The following is a 19835-nucleotide window of genomic DNA, read 5'->3' on the forward strand; positions in this document are numbered from 1 at the left end:
CTCAAACCTAACTGGGTCCAGGCCTGTGATCAAATTTCATTGCTAGATACAGGTTCCAACTGTGTTTTAGGTTTGGACTCAAATTGCATTGTTAGGTGTCGGCTCCTGTACTCAAATTGCATTGTTAGGTGTAGGCCCTTCTCCCACTATACAAGACTCTCAAACCTGACTGGGTTTAGGTTTGCACTCAAATTGTATTAGTGCATGTAGGCCCTAACTGTGCTTAGGTTTGTACCCAAACTACATTGTTAGGCGTAGGCCTTTCTCCCACTATACAGAACCTTAAAGTCTACTTGGGATCAGTCTTACACTCACAAAATGTTTAGACCAACTTGACACGCATCTAGAGGGGACCTACCTACACAGTACTGCACCCCCCGCCAGTAATAACACAAAGAACTTCATAAATAGCGACCAGAACTGAGGCTTAGACCACCTGACTACTGTACGCCTGGTACCCTCAATTCCTCTGACAGTGCACCTGTAGTATACAGATCCACACCCCCCGACAGGAGAACAGAGAGAGCGTATTTACACCAAACTTACCTACAGTAATAGAAACAACAGTACTACCCTTGACATTACAGTCGTTCGCTCGAACTGTAATCCCTGCCCCGAACTCCAAGAATGCCACGGAACAGGAATGGGCACCTAGAAAGAGCACAAGACCATGCAACAAGGGACAGGGACACACAAAACTCACTGACCCCAGCAGCTCCAACCTCAATTGCAGGAAACACCCCACCAAAAACCAATACGATCAGAACAAACTCTGAAAGAGAAAAATCCTTATATCTCACACCATACCTCACAACAACACCAGAACTGAACATTCCATCGACACCGAGACCCCGAGCCAAGCAAAGAAGCAGCACAGACAACAAGAAAAAAGATGGGAGCACCTAAGAGGAGTGTGGGAAGATTCCAACCCCACCACCCAATACATCACAAGAACAGAAGGACACCATCAACACCCTCGTCACACCAGACAAAACGAAGAAGCACTAATAACCAACAACCCAACCAATTCAATGAAGAAGACGCCTATGCTGTTCTTCAAACAATCGGCATGAACAGAGAAGTGCCACTATTAAACAACCAAGTTTTTAATCTAGCAGACAGCTTCAATGAAGATGCAGCCTTCGCTGATCCTCATCCTCACTCAATTGAGGCCAACCCAGATGCACCAGGTCAGAACAGCATCAAACCTATACAAGGAACAACTAATAAGCAAAAACACAACAAAAAGATACACTGCAATTTAATCAACACAAGGTCAATGTCCAAACATGCCACCGAAATATCCAACCTCCTCTGCGATGGAGGCATCGACATCGAATTTGTAACTGTAACATGGCTAGGTGACAACTACAAGATCACCCTCAACAACTGTCTGCCGGCAAACTTCAAATGCATCCAAGTAAAAAGAAAAACCGAAGGGGGGGGGGGCTGGCAATCATCCACAAGGAACATCTGATTATCAAATCGGAAGACCCATTAAACATCGATAAATGTGAATCCTTAATCCTAAATCTATCAATAAACCCCAAAACCAACCTGAAATTCATATTGATATGGATTAGATATGGATTAGATGGAACTTGAATGTTAGCATGTGCCACACTTAGAATTGAGAACATTAGCCTGCGCCGTATCTAGATAGGATTGTGAATGTTAGCATCTGCCACACTTAGATGGAACTTGAATGTTAGCATGTGCCACACTTAGAATTGAGAACATTAGCCTGTGCCATATCTAGATGGAACTTGAATATTAGCATGTGCCACACTTAGAATTTGAGAACATTAGCCTGCGCCATATCGAGACAGGATAGTGAATGTTAGCATGCGCCACACTTAGAGGGAACTATGTAGGTCAGCATGTTAAATCTCATATAACCCACTAACAATATAAGCTAAAACTCTCTGCACACTTATATCACTGAAAAACTCACACAACCATCTCTTGCACAACAAGCTGCAAACACTTCACCACACCACAACATATAAGCTGCACCAACAGCACACGCGGACTGACACCGATCCAATGCTTGGACCAAAGCTCAGCACCCGGTGTCCACCGAGTTGAAGCTGCCAAGAGTATACCACCCCTCTCACTATCCTACTCCCTCTTCACCTTACTAACCCTTCCCACCTTCTCGTTTACAGATCCACCAGAGTGCCTGGGGACCAATTCCGTTGGTGACGGTGCGCTATATAAGTACCTTTAACATATACAGACCACCAACCTACTATGCAACCTTCGCAGGCACCGTTACCGAAGCAATCACCACCCTAGCCATTAATCATAATCATTATCATAATCACCATTAATCATAACCACTTGATCGTCCTCAGAGATTTCAACATCTGGTTTGATGAAGAAACCACAACCACACAAAAATTGCTCACCAGCCAACTAGCAGCAATGAATGTACAACACCTAGTCAAAGGAGCAACCCACTCAGCAGGGCATACACTTGACGCAATCTTCGAGAACAAAAAACTCATTACCACAGCACCCCCAATTCAAATACTCTGGAGCAACCACCTCATCATTCCCTACGTAATTACAATGTCCACGCCAGTAAACAAACAACAAGACAAACCAATGACCACCATGAACAGAAACTGCAGAACCGTAAAAAACTCCAACCTAACTGAACTGCTGGAGCTCAACAAACCCTGTCCAACATTCATGAAAGAGACTGACCCAGACAAAAAAGTAGCCCTGCTCCATACCTGGATTGCAACAAACATTGACAACATCACCAACGAAAAACCTTTCACTCCCTCTCATAAAAGACCAACGGCAAAATAGTACACCCTGCTACTCAGCACCATGAAAAGAAAAAAACAAAGACTTGAACTAGACTGGAGGGAAAAAAACGACACTACGAATAAGCTGAAATTCCTGCAACACAACCGTGCATACAAAAAGGAAATTCAAAAAGCAAAGAGGAAACATTACGACAACCAAAATCCTCAAAGCACCGAACACCCAAAAAGAACTCTTCAGAATCATAAATGAAATAAAAAATTCACCGGGATGCGACAATACGCCAATTCCTTCGATTAAACTATGCAATGACCTAGCAGACCACTTCAAAAACAAAATCATCAGCATCCAACGAACCATACAAAGCAGACCACCCGATCCTAATATCAGCAGAGACTTTCATCAATCTGGTTAATCAACGCAACAACTCAGGTTCGACGGAGGAACCCTGCCCCCGGACATCTACAAATCAATTCTTAAACAAGGATCTGCCATGGAATATCACAGGAACGTTCTCAACCTCTCAATCACAACAGGGAAAGTGCCACAATCCTTCAAATCAGCGCACATCAGGCCGGTACTCAAAGATACAACGGGATCGGTAGAGGACATCTCCAACTACAGATCCATCTCCAACATTCCGTATACAGCCAAATTGCTCAAAACATACATATACAAAACAACCAACTCAAGAATTCATAGAAGAACTCTGCCTAATAGACCGGGCACAAGTTGGTTTCAGACCAATGAAAGAAACAGAATCAGCTCTCCTCTCAATATGGGACGACCTAAAAACATACGCAGACTCGGACAATAGTGCTGCCCTAATACTTCTAGACCTATCCGCAGCATTCGATCCAGTTAATCATGACATTCTCTTAACGAGATTAGAAGGACTTGGAATAACAGCTACCGCCCTACTGTGGATGATCAAATCCTTCCTTACAAACAGAACGGAAACCATATGGATGAAACCTTTCAAGTCAACCCCAAGAGACTCCACATGTGGAGTACCACAAGGATCATCCTTCTCCCCACTGTTATTCAACATCTACCTCTCCCTACTAATCAAAATCATATAAGGTCACAGCCTTACCTGTTACAACTTTGCTGACCATACACAAATAATCTTCAAATACAAAACGCCCAAGAAAACAACTCAACACTAGAGAACTGCCTTTGTGATGTATTCAATTGGATCAACACTAACTGCCTAAAAATCAACCCAGGCAAAACAGGAATAATGATCATCACAAAAAACGGAGGAGATAACCACATCATCCTATGGCCAAGGGAACTCAGCACAACCCCAGGGCCATCCCCGACTGTAAAAAAACCTGGGTGTCCTGATGCACAACAATCTTACCCTAGAGCCTCAAGTTAACGCTATAATCAAGAAATGCTCCTTTCTTCTGCAAGCAGCAAAAGGGATCCTACCTTTCCTATCATTTGCCAACAGAACAACCACCATCATCACTCTTGTCATGTCCAAAGTAGACTACACCAATAGTCTACACCTGGGCATGCCTGAACGTCTTCTAAAAAAACTGCAATGGACACAAAATGCGGCAGCCAGATTGCTCCTCAAACTACCCTGAAGAGAACACATCACAGCTGCGCTAAAAACACTACATTGGCTAGCAATAGAACAATGAATAAAATTCAGAACCATGTGCATCACACACAGAGCAATAAACAAACAAGGGGCTGAATTCCTGGGAGACAAATTACATCTACATCAACCAACAAGAACGCTCAGATCAAGTAACGACGTTTGCTTGGAAGCAAAACCCTTCACCAAAAGAGAAATTGGAGGATCCTCTTTCTCTCACCAGGCGCCAAAAACCTGGAACGACCTACCTCATACGCAACCAACACAAGAAACCACCTACTATTCTGGAAACTACTCAAATCCTGGCTCTTCATTCGATAACTAGGAGACCGCCCACAGGGACATATGCATAACAGAAACAAACATGAATGAAGACACAGATCCCGTTCCCAACTAAGCAACGGACTGGAATGAACCGAAAGAACACACCACACGACATACCAAACAACTGAGCAAGACATAGACATGATAGGGAACAAAAGACCGAACATATAACCAGACTAAGATGGAAGTACCAGGGTGACTCATCAGTAGCACCGTGACCTGAAACCGCAACCTAACCACAACAGAACCATGATAAGATAGGAAGGGAATAGGAACTTTACCCTCATCTCCGATACCAGAAGATGAGAAACAGGCACACCAATCCACACTAGAGAAAGCTTATCAAGACAGTGCAGGGAGCACACCCCACCACCTTACACAAGCGACCAACCAAACCATAGAAAGTCTTAGTTACTTACCTGTAACTGTATTTCTCCAGCATTGGTATCTTTCATAGATTCAGATGCTTGAATATTCCCCGTCGTCAGACTGGGAATCCTCGGTGATAAATGAAATAATAATAATAATAATAAATGTTTTTTTTTAAATATATATATATATATATATATATATATAAATATATACACTGCCACCTAGCAGTGTATGTACATAGCCCATTATAGCCTATGAGCCACTTCATTATGTAGTCCCTCCACCTCACTTTGGTCTTTTATGGCCCCAGCCAATGAGGTGGCAGGGCTTAAGCTCCGCCCCCGGCAGCCATCTTCAGATTTTGAACTGTAGAGATTACAGTATGATGGATGCCGAGCATAGGAGCAGCCTCTCAGGGGAGGCGGGCGGGCGCATGTGAATCTATGAAAGATACCAATGCTGGAGAAATACAGTTACAGGTAAGTAACTAAGACTTCTCCAGCATTGGATCTTTCATAGATTCAGATGCTTGAATAGAATACCAAGCAGTTAAAACATGCCACCATTATAAACAGATATGCATAATTACAGAAAAACATATTTCTGATCAAACCTTTACCATGCAGCAACACAACGGTTACATACTTCGGGAAAGGTGGGAAAGGAGGCTGGTCCTACCTTATACAAAGAGATGGCGGAGCACTGCCTGTCCAACTGCAGTTTCTTTGTTGGTATCTTCAGTCAGGCAGTAGTGTTTCGCGAAAGTATGCAGAGTGCTCCATGTGGCAGCTCTGCATATGTCTTTCAAGGCCACCCCTGCGTGGAATGCTGTTGACGCCGCCCTTCCTCTGGTGGAGTGCGCAGACGGCGGTCTAGTTAAAGGGTCGCCTTTCAACTGATGACAGTGGGTGATGCAGGACGATACCCAGCGTGCCAGGCTTTGTTTGGATATATGTTGGCCCTTGGTACGGCCAGAGAAGGAAATGAATAGCCGGTTTGAGGAGCGGAACTCCTTGGTTCTTTGCAAGTAAAACTTCAACACCCTAGAAACGTCTAGAGAGTGTAATGTCCTTTCCGCTTCCGAAGCGTGATTCTGGAAGAAGGTTGGTAAAACAATGCGCTCAGTGAAGGACATCTCCGAAAGTACCTTGGGGAGGAACTTCGGGTGAGGCCTTAAGATGACGCGGTCCTTCTGGAACAAGGTAAACGGAGGTTCCGAAGACAAAGCTTGCAACTCACTGATCCTTCTGGCCGATGTGATGGCTACCAGGAAGGATGTCTTCCAGGACAAGAATTTCATATCGCATCTATGTATGGGCTCGAAGGGAGGTTGCATGAGGGCTGTTAAGACGGTGTTGAGGCTCCAGTCCGGAACTGGTGTAGGTGTAGGCGGATAAGTATGCATCAGTCCTTTCAGGAAGATCTTGATCGCTGGTAAGGAGAGTAAGGCTTGCGTCTCCGCGGTTACTGTGTAGGCCGCTATGGCTGACAGATGGACCTTGATAGAGGACAGTGAGAGCCCTGATTTAGCCAGGTGCAACAAGTAAGGCAGAATTTGATCAACCAAGGCCGTGAGGGGATCGATCGCAGAGGTCTCGCACCATTTGGAAAACCTGGTCCATTTTCTGGTGTAGGCGAGTTGCGTGGACGGGGCTCTAGCGGCCCTGATGATATCCCAGCATTCTGATGGTAACTTTAGGTGCATCAGTTTACGCTGCTCAGGAACCATGCTTTGAGGGACAGGCTCCTCGGGTCGTGGTGGAGGACCTTGCGGTTCTGTTGTGTCAGTAGATATTGATGTGATTTGAGACGAATCGGGGTTTTGCAGGATAGATGTCTCAGCGTCGGGTACCAGACTTGCCGTGCCCAATCGGGTGCAATAAGAATCAAGGAACAATCCTGTTCTTTCACCCTGCGAAGTACCCTCGACATGAGGGGAATGGGTGGGAAGGCGTAGAGGAACTTCCCCGACCAATCCACTGAGAACGCGTCTCCCAGCGATTGGTGCTCGGGGTATCTTGACGCAAATATCTTGCATTTTTTGTTGTTCCTGGTGGCAAAAAGGTCGATCTGCGGATGGCCCCATAAGGCAAATATCCGTCGGGTTTCTCTGTCGTCCAACTCCCACTCGTGTGACGCTGTGTATTCTCTGCTTAATCTGTCCGCTAGGACATTGTCCACTCCTGGAAGGTGCTCTGCCCTGATCTGTATCCCGTAGCGCAAGGCCCATGCCCATAGCTGTTGGGCTTCTTGCGACAGAATCTGAGACCTCGTGCCTCCCTGCTTGTTTGTATAGTGCATGGAGGTCGTGTTGTCTGTCTGGACTGTAAGAACTTGACCAGCTATAACCGGTAGGAAGGCTTTCAGCGCCAACCTTACGGCCCTGAGCTCCAACACGTTGATGTGGAGCTGGGACTCTTGTGCCGACCAAGATCCCTTGGTTTGAAGGTCCGCAAGATGAGCGCCCCAGCCTGGTAAGGAAGCGTCCGTCCGCAGCAGGAGGGTCGATGTCGGTGCTTGAAACGGCATTCCCTGTAGAAGATTCCTCAGAGCGTTCCACCATCGAAGGGCCTTGTGCAACGTCGATGGAATCTGGACAATGTCTTCCCAGCATCCGAAAGCTTGTTTCCATTGGTGGTCCAGAGCTTCCTGAACCGGCCTCATGCAAAGCCTGCAGTTCGGTATGAGGAATATGCATGATGACATCATGCCCAATAGGGATTTGTAAGAGCGTACAGATGTTGTCTCTTTCTGTAGGAAGTTCGAAGTTAAGCGTAGAATCACTGCTATTCTCTCTGTGGATGGTCTCACTCTGGGAATGCTGGAGTCGAGCTCGGCTCCCAGGAAGAGAGCTACCTTGCTGGGAACGAGGCAGGACTTCGTCTGGTTGATGGAGAAACCTAACTCTTTTAGGAGGTTAACCGTCCTCGACACTGCCGAACAAGCCTTTGCAGCTGAACTTGCCTTTATCAGCCAATCGTCCAGGTATGGAAAAACGTCTGTTCCTGCTGTCCTGAGACTTGCCGCTACCGGTGCCAGGCATTTCGTGAAAACTCTTGGCGCCGATTTTAGACCGAACGGAAGCACTTGAAACTGAAAGTGGAGCCCTCCCACTGTGAACCTGAGGAACTGCCTGTGTGCTGGATGGATCGGAATGTGGAAGTATGCATCCTCCAAGTCTAAAGTGGCCAAGAAGTCGTGCTTGTTTAACCAAGGTAGCACCCCTTGTAGAGCTACCATCTTGAAAGTTATGCGCTTGATGAACTTGTTGAGAGCCCTCAGGTCCAAGATGGGCCTCCATTGACCGCTTTTCTTTCTGACGAGGAAGAATCGGGAGTAGAAACCTTTTCCCCTCTGAGAATAGGGTACTGGTTCTACTGCTGCCTTCTGGAGCAGTTTTTTCACTTCGGACATGACCTGTCTTAGCATATGCACTCTGCGGGGAGTTGGAGGCATGGAAGGAGGTTGGTCCAGAAATTCCAAGGTGTGACCCTTTCGGATCACCTGTAACACCCATTTGTCCGATGTAATTGACCGCCAGCGCTGGAAAGACTGGCTCACCCTTCCCCCCACCGGGGCGTGGCGAAGGGGGGGGGGGAGATTGGTCGTCAGTTCTGCTTGCCTTGCGACTTCCCTTGGGCGGAGCCACGTCTGCCTCTATGGGCGTATCTGTTGGATGACTGATATTTATTGTCTTGGTACGTGCCGCCTTGTGCTTTTTGACCATAGGAGGAACGACTGTATCCCCTGAACTTGGAAGATGAACCTCTAAAGGGACGAGAAGACCGATGGTCCTTACTTTTGTCCTTTAAAGAACTGATGGCTCTGGCTGTGTCAGTGTCTGTCTTGATTGCCTTCAAATGGTCGTCTATCTTTTTCCCAAAGAGATCTTGGCCGTCAAATGGCATGTCTAGTATCTGCGCCTGAACTTCAGGTCTAAAGTTAGTAGCCTTCATCCAGGCCTGCCTTCTGAGCTCTGTGCCGTGCGCCATCTGCCTGAAGCCTGATTCTGTCAGGAATCAGGGGTGGAAGTTATGGAACCGCTGGCGGCACTAGCTAGCGGTTACCTCGCTCTAGTCCTCATCCAATATGGCGGAGAACCGCTGGCGGCACTAGCTAGCGGTTACCTCGCTCTAGTCCTCATCCAATATGGCGGAGGATTCTATAAGTACTGACTCCGCCTCCCTGTGCGGTGCGTTGTATCTGTGTTTGCTTCTCGCACTCTAACGCTCTGTTGCTCTCTAGTATTTTCCCTTCCATTTGGACTTTCTTAGCCGCCTCCAACTTTATCCAATCTAGTACAACCTTAGTTTCTCGCTGCATTTCCTTCTTTCATATTCTTAGGGTTCACGGCGTGTACTCCGCTGTTTCACCGCTTCGGTGACTTGCTGTCTTGCTTACCTGGATTCTTGGCTCCTCCTACTTCTCTGCTCGACATCTCACCGTTCCTTCCTTGCTGCCTGCAGCCTTCTCTGTGCGCGGCACTCTTTTGCACTGTTTACTACTTACCTTTGCCGCCCGGTACATCTAACCTTGCGGCACTCCCTTCCTGTATCTGGTTGATTTATTACTCGGCGGTATCTGCCATCTATTCCTTCCACTGGGTATTTCATTTCGGGTTTCCTTCTTAGGCCATTTGTTCTCCTTTCCTTCCAATTTTTCGTCTATTATCCTGCTACTTACTTACGATTTCCTTGTTGCTATCAAAGGATTCTACTTGCAAGACTTATTCTGAGCTCTGTCTGGAAGCTGGTCGCGGACATCTGGTTACTTCCAGTCAGCCTTCGCTATCCACCTTTCTTCCAACGGCCTGGGTTATCAAGGACTGCCTCACCTCCTACCATCAAGACCTACAGGGTTTTTTCTGCTTTGGCTTTTTCCCTGAAAGTGAGGCTGGCCCCACTGGAGGCACCCAAGACAAGTTCCCACTACTGTCACGGTGGCCTCTGGAGGGGATAGACCTTATCTCCGCGAAAAGAAGGTCCGGAATTATAAGGACGAGTCATCTAGCAACAAGAAGAAGAAGCTTCCAAAGAAGAAGAATCCGCTCCAGGATCTATCCTCTGAAGAATCCGGTGAGGAGATAGGGGAGGTGGGACCGACGTCTGACAGAATACAACGCCATACATTACCCATGGCGTCCTTGGAGCAGTACCAAGAGCTGGTCGCAGCCATGCAGAATCTCACTGCGGAAGTCCAGTCTTTGAGAACAGAGAATCTCGCCCTTCGACAGCAGGTCGTACTGCACCGAGATGATCATGGGGATTTACCTACTATGCCACTCTCTTTTGGCAAATATGATGGCCATCCGGGAGGACTTAAGGAATTCTTGGACGCCTGTAAGGTATACTTCACCTTTAGACCTCATGCCTATGGAACCGATCGATCTAGAGTCGGATTCATCATAGCCAATCTTCACGGAAACGCCTTGTCTTGGGCTACTCCGTTAGTCACAAACGAAGATCCTGCATTGAATAACTTTGACCAATTTGTAGCTGCATTTAAGGACAGGTTTGACAGACCTGAAGTTCTTTACACTTCCTTGGAAGCTATCCTGGACGTCCGCCAGGGAAACACAGACGTCCAAACATACATTTCTAGATTCCTGAGACTTGCGGCCAAGGCGGATTGGCCGGACTCAGCACAGCAAACGATCTTTCGACGAGGTCTTCAAGACGAAATTAAAGACGAGCTAGCTCGAGTAGCTCGTCCTTCTTCTTTTCGAGACCTGATGACCTTAGCCCTCCAGATAGAATTTCGATTACATGAACGTCGTCAGGAAAGAAGACGGTTTCGCGGAAACCAGCAGGTAACTGGTTTACCCACCCAAGCTCCGGTTCAGAGAACGCCTCCCTTAACAGAGGAACCCATGCAGATCGGGGCTACTCGTGGTCCTCTTACTCCGGAAGAGAGAAGACGCCGTAAGGAGGCAGGTTTATGCATGTATTGCGGATCTTCAAAACATTTTTTACGGAATTGTCCAGAAGTTCCTCCCAGGCGGAAGGAAAACTCCAACCCCCGAACCGTGGCAAGGGAAGTGTCGGGGGATTTGCCAAAGACCCTTGCTACGATGCAGGAACAATAGGGGACACAGAAGTAAATAGTCTGATGGTGTTCAAGGTCTCACTATGGATATCGGATTCTAAACAAGTCGAAGTGTTGGCTATGTTGGACTGCGGTGCCGCAGGAAACTTTATGGACCTACACTGGGCTAAGGAAAACCTTGTTCCCACGAAACCGAAGTCAAGGGCCATTCCCGTAGAAGGGGTTGATGGAACACCTTTGTCCTCAGGACCTATTGTAAGTGAGACAATTCCCCTGCGAATGGCACTGGACCACCACCAAGAGGTTCTGGTTTTTGACCAGATCAGAGCGGCACATTTTCCGTTGGTATTAGGCATTCCCTGGTTAAGGAAGCATAACCCTCATATAGATTGGACCGCAAATAGGGTCAGCTTTGACTCCCAGTTCTGTAAGACAAATTGTATGGACCCTTTTGCCATCAAGGAAGTAGCCAAAGAAGAGACCAGGGTCATCGGGCCTGTAATCGTGTCAACAGTCCCAACTCAGTATCAGGAATATTCTGAGGTGTTCCTGGATACCATTCCTAAAAGCCTACCTCCACACAGGGCCGAAGACTGTTGTATTGACTTGTTACCCAACTCTACGGTGCCCTTTGGTCGAATGTACCCCTTGTCCCTTCCCGAACGAGGAGCTCTCAGAATCTATCTCGATGCCCATCTCCAAAACGGATTAATCCAAGAATCAAGATCATCTTGTGGGGCCTCTTTATTCTTTATACCAAAGAAGGACACCACTGAGCTACGTCCATGCATAGACTACAGAGGTCTCAACAAGATAACCATCCGAGACAGATACCCTATGCCCCTTATAAGGGACATCCTGGAGGCGGTGCAGGGTGCAAGGTATTTCACCAAACTCGATTTAAGGGGTGCCTATCACCTCCTGAGAATAAGACACGGAGATGAATGGAAGACGGCATTCCGGACCCCTTTTGGGTTGTATGAATACAAGGTAATGCCGTTTGGCCTTGTGAACGCTCCATCAGTTTTTCAAAGATATATGGACAAGGTGTTTGCAGACAAGTTATTCTTGTCAGTCGTAGTCTATCCAGACGACATCCTGATTTATTCTGAAGAATTAGCCGATCACCGGCAGCAAGTTAAGGAGGTTTTGCACTGACTACAGTTCCATCAACTGTTGGTCAAACCTGAAAAATGTCAATTCGAAGTAACCTCAGTGTCCTATCTAGGATTCATCCTATCACAAGAAGGCATCAAGATGGATCCCAACAAGGTCAAGGCAATCATGGAATGGAGGGAACCAACTAACATTAAAGAACTACAGAGCTTCCTCGGATTAGCCAACTTTTACAGGAGGTTTATTCCCAACTTTTCTAGGATGGTACTCCCTCTAACTTCATTGCTTAAGAAAGGAGTTAGGTTCGCCTTCGACAAGGAACCCCGAGAGGCTTTCCTTTTTCTCAAAAAGAAGTTCTCCAACGCACCCATTTTAGCTCAACCAGATCAGTCAAGACAGTTCATCCTAGAAACTGACGCTTCTGTAGGAGCGGTAGGAGCAATTTTACTACAATGTTCGGACGATGGTTATGAACATCCTGTAGCCTATTTTTCCAAGACTCTGACCAGTAGTGAAAGGAACTACTCTGTCTTAGAAAGAGAGTTATTGGCCATCAAATTGGCTTGCCTAGAATGGCGTCATCTCTTACAAGGTGCCATTCACTGCTTTATTATCCGCACGGATCATCGTAATCTCAGGGTCCTACAGCAGATGGAATGCTCCAACGCAAGACATGCCCGATGGGTCTTCTTCTTTTTGCAATATGATTTTGTAATTACTTACATTCCTGGGACAGAAAACAAGAAAGCAGATGCATTGTCACGAAGTCTCGGAGAAGGATCGGAGTACTGTCAAGGACAAGACTTGATGTTACCTGGAATTAAGATTCTGGCTTCCACCACCTCCTTTCTAGAAGAATTGATACCTAAATATCAAACCTGCACTGAGCTTCCTTCAACTGTGGTGCAAGGAGACGATGGGTTGTTCTATCATGAGAAGGCGTTATTCATCCCTACCAAGAAGCTTCAAAGCAAGGTTCTTTCCTGGTGCCATGACACCCCTTTGACTGGCCATCCAGGAATTAGAAAGACTTGTGAACTACTGAAGAGGAACTTTTGGTGGCCAAGGCTTAGAGAAGATGTATACCAATATGTGTCGACTTGTGCGGTTTGTGCCTCCAGTAAATACCAGACGGGCAAACCATTTGGATTATTGCAACAACCGCCTCTTCCGGAACGCCCTTGGGAACACATATCCATGGACTTTATTGTGGATCTCCCCCAGTCTTATGATATGACTGTAATCATGGTGACTGTGGATTCCTACAGTAAATTGGCACACTTCACTGCATTTAAACAAGTTCCATCCGCCCCTGATACGGCAGTGGCCTTCCTTAGAGACATTGTCCGTTTACATGGATTGCCCAGGACTATAGTGTCGGATAGAGGATCTCAATTCACCTCCCGACTCTGGGCTACCCTCTGCCATGTTTTGAGCATACAAAGAGCTCTTTCCTCTGGTTACCATCCAGAAAGCAATGGCCAGACAGAAAGACTCAACGCCAGCCTAGAGCAATATTTAAGATGTTTCTGTAGTCATCAACAGAAGGAATGGTTTCAATTCCTCTCGCAAGCAGAGTTTGCTTATAACAACACTTTGCACACGTCGATTCAGATGAGTCCTTTTCTTTGTACTTATGGATTGCACCCACACCATCTACCCCCTGTAATTCCACCAACTACCAAGATCCCTGCTTTGGATGGTACATTTAAAGACCTGCATGAGGTACATGATCTAGCCAAGAAGGCTCTCCTGGCGAGCCGTCTTACACAAAAGAGGTGGGCAGATAGAAGCAGACGATCTAACCCAGGCTGGAAGACGGGACAATTAGTCTGGTTGTCCACCAGATTTCTCCCAAGATGGGTCCATACCGGAAAGTTTTCCCCACGTTTTATTGGGCCCTTCACCATCATTCAACAGATTAACCCGGTGGCTTACAAGATAAAGCTCCCTATATCTCTCAAAAGGGTGCATCCTGTGTTCCATGTCTCCTTACTCAAGGAGCATAAGGAAGACCCCTTTCAAAGACCAGCTCGTCGGAGACTTGCTCAGGTGGAGGAGATTCCAGAGGAATACGAGGTGGCTCGGCTAATCGATTCCAGGTATCACCAGGGCAGGTTACAATACCTGGTACATTGGAAAGGCTATCCGATAGCTGAGAGGTCTTGGGAACCTAAGAGCCATCTCCATGCTCCCAGTCTGGTAAGAAGATTCCATCGGTTACACCCGAGCAAACCAGGGGGATCCCCGAGAAAGAGGGGGTATACTGTCAGGAATCAGGGGTGGAAGTTATGGAACCGCTGGCGGCACTAGCTAGCGGTTACCTCGCTCTAGTCCTCATCCAATATGGCGGAGAACCGCTGGCGGCACTAGCTAGCGGTTACCTCGCTCTAGTCCTCATCCAATATGGCGGAGGATTCTATAAGTACTGACTCCGCCTCCCTGTGCGGTGCGTTGTATCTGTGTTTGCTTCTCGCACTCTAACGCTCTGTTGCTCTCTAGTATTTTCCCTTCCATTTGGACTTCCTTAGCCGCCTCCAACTTTATCCAATCTAGTACAACCTTAGTTTCTCGCTGCATTTCCTTCTTTCATATTCTTAGGGTTCACGGCGTGTACTCCGCTGTTTCACCGCTTCGGTGACTTGCTGTCTTGCTTACCTGGATTCTTGGCTCCTCCTACTTCTCTGCTCGACATCTCACCGTTCCTTCCTTGCTGCCTGCAGCCTTCTCTGTGCGCGGCACTCTTTTGCACTGTTTACTACTTACCTTTGCCGCCCGGTACATCTAACCTTGCGGCACTCCCTTCCTGTATCTGGTTGATTTATTACTCGGCGGTATCTGCCATCTATTCCTTCCACTGGGTATTTCATTTCGGGTTTCCTTCTTAGGCCATTTGTTCTCCTTTCCTTCCAATTTTTCGTCTATTATCCTGCTACTTACTTACGATTTCCTTGTTGCTATCGAAGGATTCTACTTGCAAGACTTATTCTGAGCTCTGTCTGGAAGCTGGTCGCGGACATCTGGTTACTTCCAGTCAGCCTTCGCTATCCACCTTTCTTCCAACGGCCTGGGTTATCAAGGACTGCCTCACCTCCTACCATCAAGACCTACAGGGTTTTTTCTGCTTTGGCTTTTTCCCTGAAAGTGAGGCTGGCCCCACTGGAGGCACCCAAGACAAGTTCCCACTACTGTCACGGTGGCCTCTGGAGGGGATAGACCTTATCTCCGCGAAAAGAAGGTCCGGAATTATAAGGACGAGTCATCTAGCAACAAGAAGAAGAAGCTTCCAAAGAAGAAGAATCCGCTCCAGGATCTATCCTCTGAAGAATCCGGTGAGGAGATAGGGGAGGTGGGACCGACGTCTGACAGATTCGGCCACATCAACTGCTGCGTCGATCATGTGATCCGATGTTGCTTCACCATCCGCGATTATGGATTTTGCCTCCTCCTGGAGCTCCGGTGGTAATTGTTTCGCCAAGTTAGACATGCGGAGCCAAAGCTCGCGATCGAATCTTGCGGTCATGGCCAGAGCATTACCCGCTCTGATTGTAAGTGATGCAGAAGATGATACTTTCCTGCCCATGGCTTCCAATTTACGTCCTTCCTTATCCGGTGGTGCCGACAACGGTGAGGAGGGGTTGGCGAGTTTCTTTCTGGCCGCCACTGTAATAACTGAGTCTGGTTTCGTATGACCCCTTAAACAAAGCGGTGCCGAATCCGGAGCTTTATATTTCTTTTCTGGCCTGGACACCAACGCCGGAGTCGATAAGGGCGTAGATAGGATCTTGGATCCGGAATCCCAGATGGTATCGAGGAGGGGAATTGTGGTCACTGTCCTCCTTCGTTTGTCCCTGTGCTCATAGAGCACTGATTGCCTTTCCTCCGAAGAAACCTGAATTTTAAACAGTTCTGCGGCTTTACCTATTATGGTGTGGAAAGAGACGAGATCATCCGGTGGTGAGGCCTTGCCCGGCGAGTCTCTCCTCCTGGGCTTCTCAACGACGTAGTCATCCCAATCACTGGGTGCGTCTGGCTCCTGAGTTATTTCTCCTTCTTCTGGTTCCGAAAATTCACCAAAAGGATCCTCCTGCCAGTCTGATACCGAGATGGTGGACGGTACCATGGGTGACGGGACTCTTGTAGGTGAAGCACTGTGGGTGCTGCTCCTCGGTCTTCGAGCAGGTGATCTCATCCGTTTTTGCGGTCTACTCCTGTAAGGAGAGCAACCCGATGTGCCTGGAATCGGGGATGACTCTCTAGGAGTGGGATTAATCGGAATTTGCTTCTCCCTTTGCCGTTTGTAAAATTCTTCTACAATCCTCTGCACGGATAACATGAGCACCGGGTCATGAGGATATTCGGATTCTCCCGTGGACGGGTGCCAAGGAGGGCTGTATTGTTTCGGTAAGGGACCGATGGACTCTTCCACCACTTCCGCATCAGAGAATTCTTCCTGAAGAATTATATCCGGAAGTTCTGCCATGTGCCCCAAAGGTGGAAATTGCTGCACCAGAGGTTCAGTTACAGTATTCTTCTCAATGATATTGCTTGTAAAGACAGGAGCTTCAAGAGTGAGAGGCAGTAATTCCTCTGTAACTGCCGAAATTTGCGGTGCCTCTGAAGGCGTTATGGATGATGTTATCCTCGTCGACGACTGAGATTTTCCCGTTGACGAGGGCTTCGCCGCCGACTGAGATTTTCCCGTCGACGACTGAGATTGTCCCGTCGACGAAGGCTTCGCTGTCGACTGAGATTTTCCCGTCGACGACTGAGATTTTCCCGTCGACGAGGGCTTCGTTGACGAATGTGGAGTGTGTTCCGTGGACGACTGCGTCATGGATGAATGCTTCGTGGACGAGTGGTGTTTCTTGCTCGTCGACGATTGCTTCGCGGTCGACATGTCCGATGACGATGATCTAACTGTCGACGATGTCTTAAGCGTCGTCATCGTCGATGCTGGTTTCGTCGACGGTATGGCCGATGACGGGCCTTTTCCTTTCCCTTCATTCGTGGGCGGTTTACCCGCCGACGACTGACCCCCCCCCGTTTTTTGCAAACTCCTCCTTACCTCTGGAGGCAGATTTTGCTGACTTTTTCTGGCTTGATAGGTCAACTGGAGGCAGAAAGGGTATCAATTCCAGCTTCCTCTTTTTGGATTTGGGAGAGGAACTCCTTTCCACTGAAGAGGCCCTTCTCTTTGAAGTTTGCCTCTCAGATGGAATGCTGGATTGGACAGGAGCTGTTCTGACAGACTCTTCGTCCGAAGATTGATCCCTGGATTCCAGGTATGAAAGGAGTCTTCTATGCCTGTCATGAAGGGTCTTGGTGGAAAAAGTTTTACAAATCTCGCATTTTTTTATGTCATGTGGGTACAGACAATAAATGCAATGCTCGTGGGGGTCCTTGTAGTAAACCAATTTCTTCTTGCACCTCGTGCAGTCCCTGAACAGGGAAGGCTTCCTGACAGCCTGAGGTGCCTCCATTTCTGAAGAGAAGTTCAGTCGACGATTTTGAGAGGAAAACAACAAGTTTTGCCACCAAGGTTAATTGGAAAGAAAGCCCCTAAGAAGGGGAACAAGATGGAATATATTTTACAAATATATTCCACACAAAAGTAGAAAGAATTTGAAAAAGCTCAGAGAGCTTGAGGATTCCCTGTGTCTGATAGACTGCGGTGAAAAATCTGAAGATGGCTGCCGGGGGCGGAGCTTAAGCCCTGCCACCTCATTGGCTGGGGCCATAAAGGACCAAAGTGAGGTGGAGGGACTACATAATGAAGTGGCTCATAGGCTATAATGGGCTATGTACATACACTGCTAGGTGGCAGTGTATATATTTATATATATATATATATATATATATATTTTTTTTTTAAAAAAAATATTATTATTATTATTATTTAATTTATCACCGAGGATTCCCAGTCTGACGACGGGGAATATTCAAGCATCTGAATCTATGAAAGATCCAATGCTGGAGAATTAAGGAAGATGTTCCAAGACATACTGAACGACCAACTGAGAGAGAGCCGAGAGAGGAGGACAACATTAAATACACAAGCAGACCTAAACGCTTAGTTCCAGGACTTCCATCAAGAGCACCCGACCCTGAACCACTCCCAACTCCAACAGCATGACAGATAGCTAGGAAACAGGGAGAGACACAGACACACCCTATCTTATTATATAATGCTCATTAGGACACCACTGGGAGGGCGTTGCACCATCACACACCAAAGACAGATGGCCTTTTAAGGAAATAAGCAACAGCCCCCACACACAGCATTAGAACACATGTGGAAGAAGATGTACACAAACAAGGTTAATGACCCCCCTAACACAATCTTTCCAAACCTCTGCATACCCATCCCACCCAAAACTTCACACAACCATCTATCGCTCAGCAAACTGCACACATTTTACCACACTGCATCAACAACACATAAACAGCGCCTACAGCACATGTGGTTTCTCCAAGTCCGCTACCCAGAGCACACCACTTATCCCACTCTCCTACCCCCTCCTCCCGACTAACGTACCCGCCCGCCATCTTGTTTACAGATCCGCCAGAGCACCTGGGGACCAATTCCGTTGGTGATGGTGCACTATATAAATACCTTTAACATTAACATTAACATATATATATGACACATCAGTCATAGTGTAGTTATGGTTAAGGGCACTTTTTTTCGAGCCATAAAACTTTCCAATAACTGTATACATCCCATTCTGAATTTTATTTACATTTTTTGCGGAGTTCTTGCTATGGGTGGGAAAGTTATGTGGGGTTCCCCCAAATATCAAAATCCCATTCAACTTACTTCTGATAAGGAATTTCTGCCGAACCATTGCACAAAAACGATTTGACAGAAACATACCAAACTTGTATCAATAGTTGGGAGTCTGGACCAACTTGAAGTTGTGAATCGGGTTGGAGAATATCTGTCCATCAGTTTTGCAAATATAATTCAGAAAGTGAGGCAGTTCAAATACCGTATGCAGACCCAAATAAAGGCGTCAATCCATGGAAATGAGTGTTGACTGTCAGAGTCCAAATTGTAAGTGTGGCAGAAATAGTTGGTCTAGTCACCCTGCCTTGCAAAACGCTTTTGAGGGTTCATACTGAGGTGCAATGTGGTGTGCTTATGTGAAGGGAAAGGAATGTCCTAGAGGGGCACACCATTTCCATGCAGACTAAGCACCTCCATAGGAATACAACGTCTGGGGATCCCAGTGCAGCGTGTCCACATGCATGTGCTAAATCCACGGCCATACAGACACAATGCAGCTTTGAAAAACCACCAGTGGAACTAGCGGATGTAGCAAAAAAATGTGGTAAGCCTTTTACCACATTCGTTCCATAAATATGCATGAGAATGAAAGTGATTGTCTACACCAACACAATTTATAGGGTCTTCCTGACTGAAACGGGAGCAAACTTGAATTATTTGGACTACAAATAAACAGATTCAAATGTCAACATTTGCTCCTAACTAAGCACAGAGTTGAATGTAAATACTTCTATTGCCATCATGCAATAATTCACAGTTGTACACAAATATACAAACATTTTGAAGAGATCATGTCAT

At 46.9% G+C, this 19835-nt stretch overlaps 1 protein-coding gene across 1 annotated transcript in view; it reads right to left on the bottom strand.

Annotated features, from left to right (window-relative positions):
• Positions 1–19835, bottom strand: part of PADI2 (peptidyl arginine deiminase 2) — a 1062620-nt gene that overhangs the window by 661163 nt on the left and 381622 nt on the right. The gene's annotated exons all lie outside the window — the stretch shown is intronic.

Source organism: Ambystoma mexicanum, chromosome 8, assembly GCF_040938575.1.
Source record: "Ambystoma mexicanum isolate Mex_15411 chromosome 8, UKY_AmexF1_1, whole genome shotgun sequence".
Taxonomy (NCBI): domain Eukaryota; kingdom Metazoa; phylum Chordata; class Amphibia; order Caudata; family Ambystomatidae; genus Ambystoma; species Ambystoma mexicanum.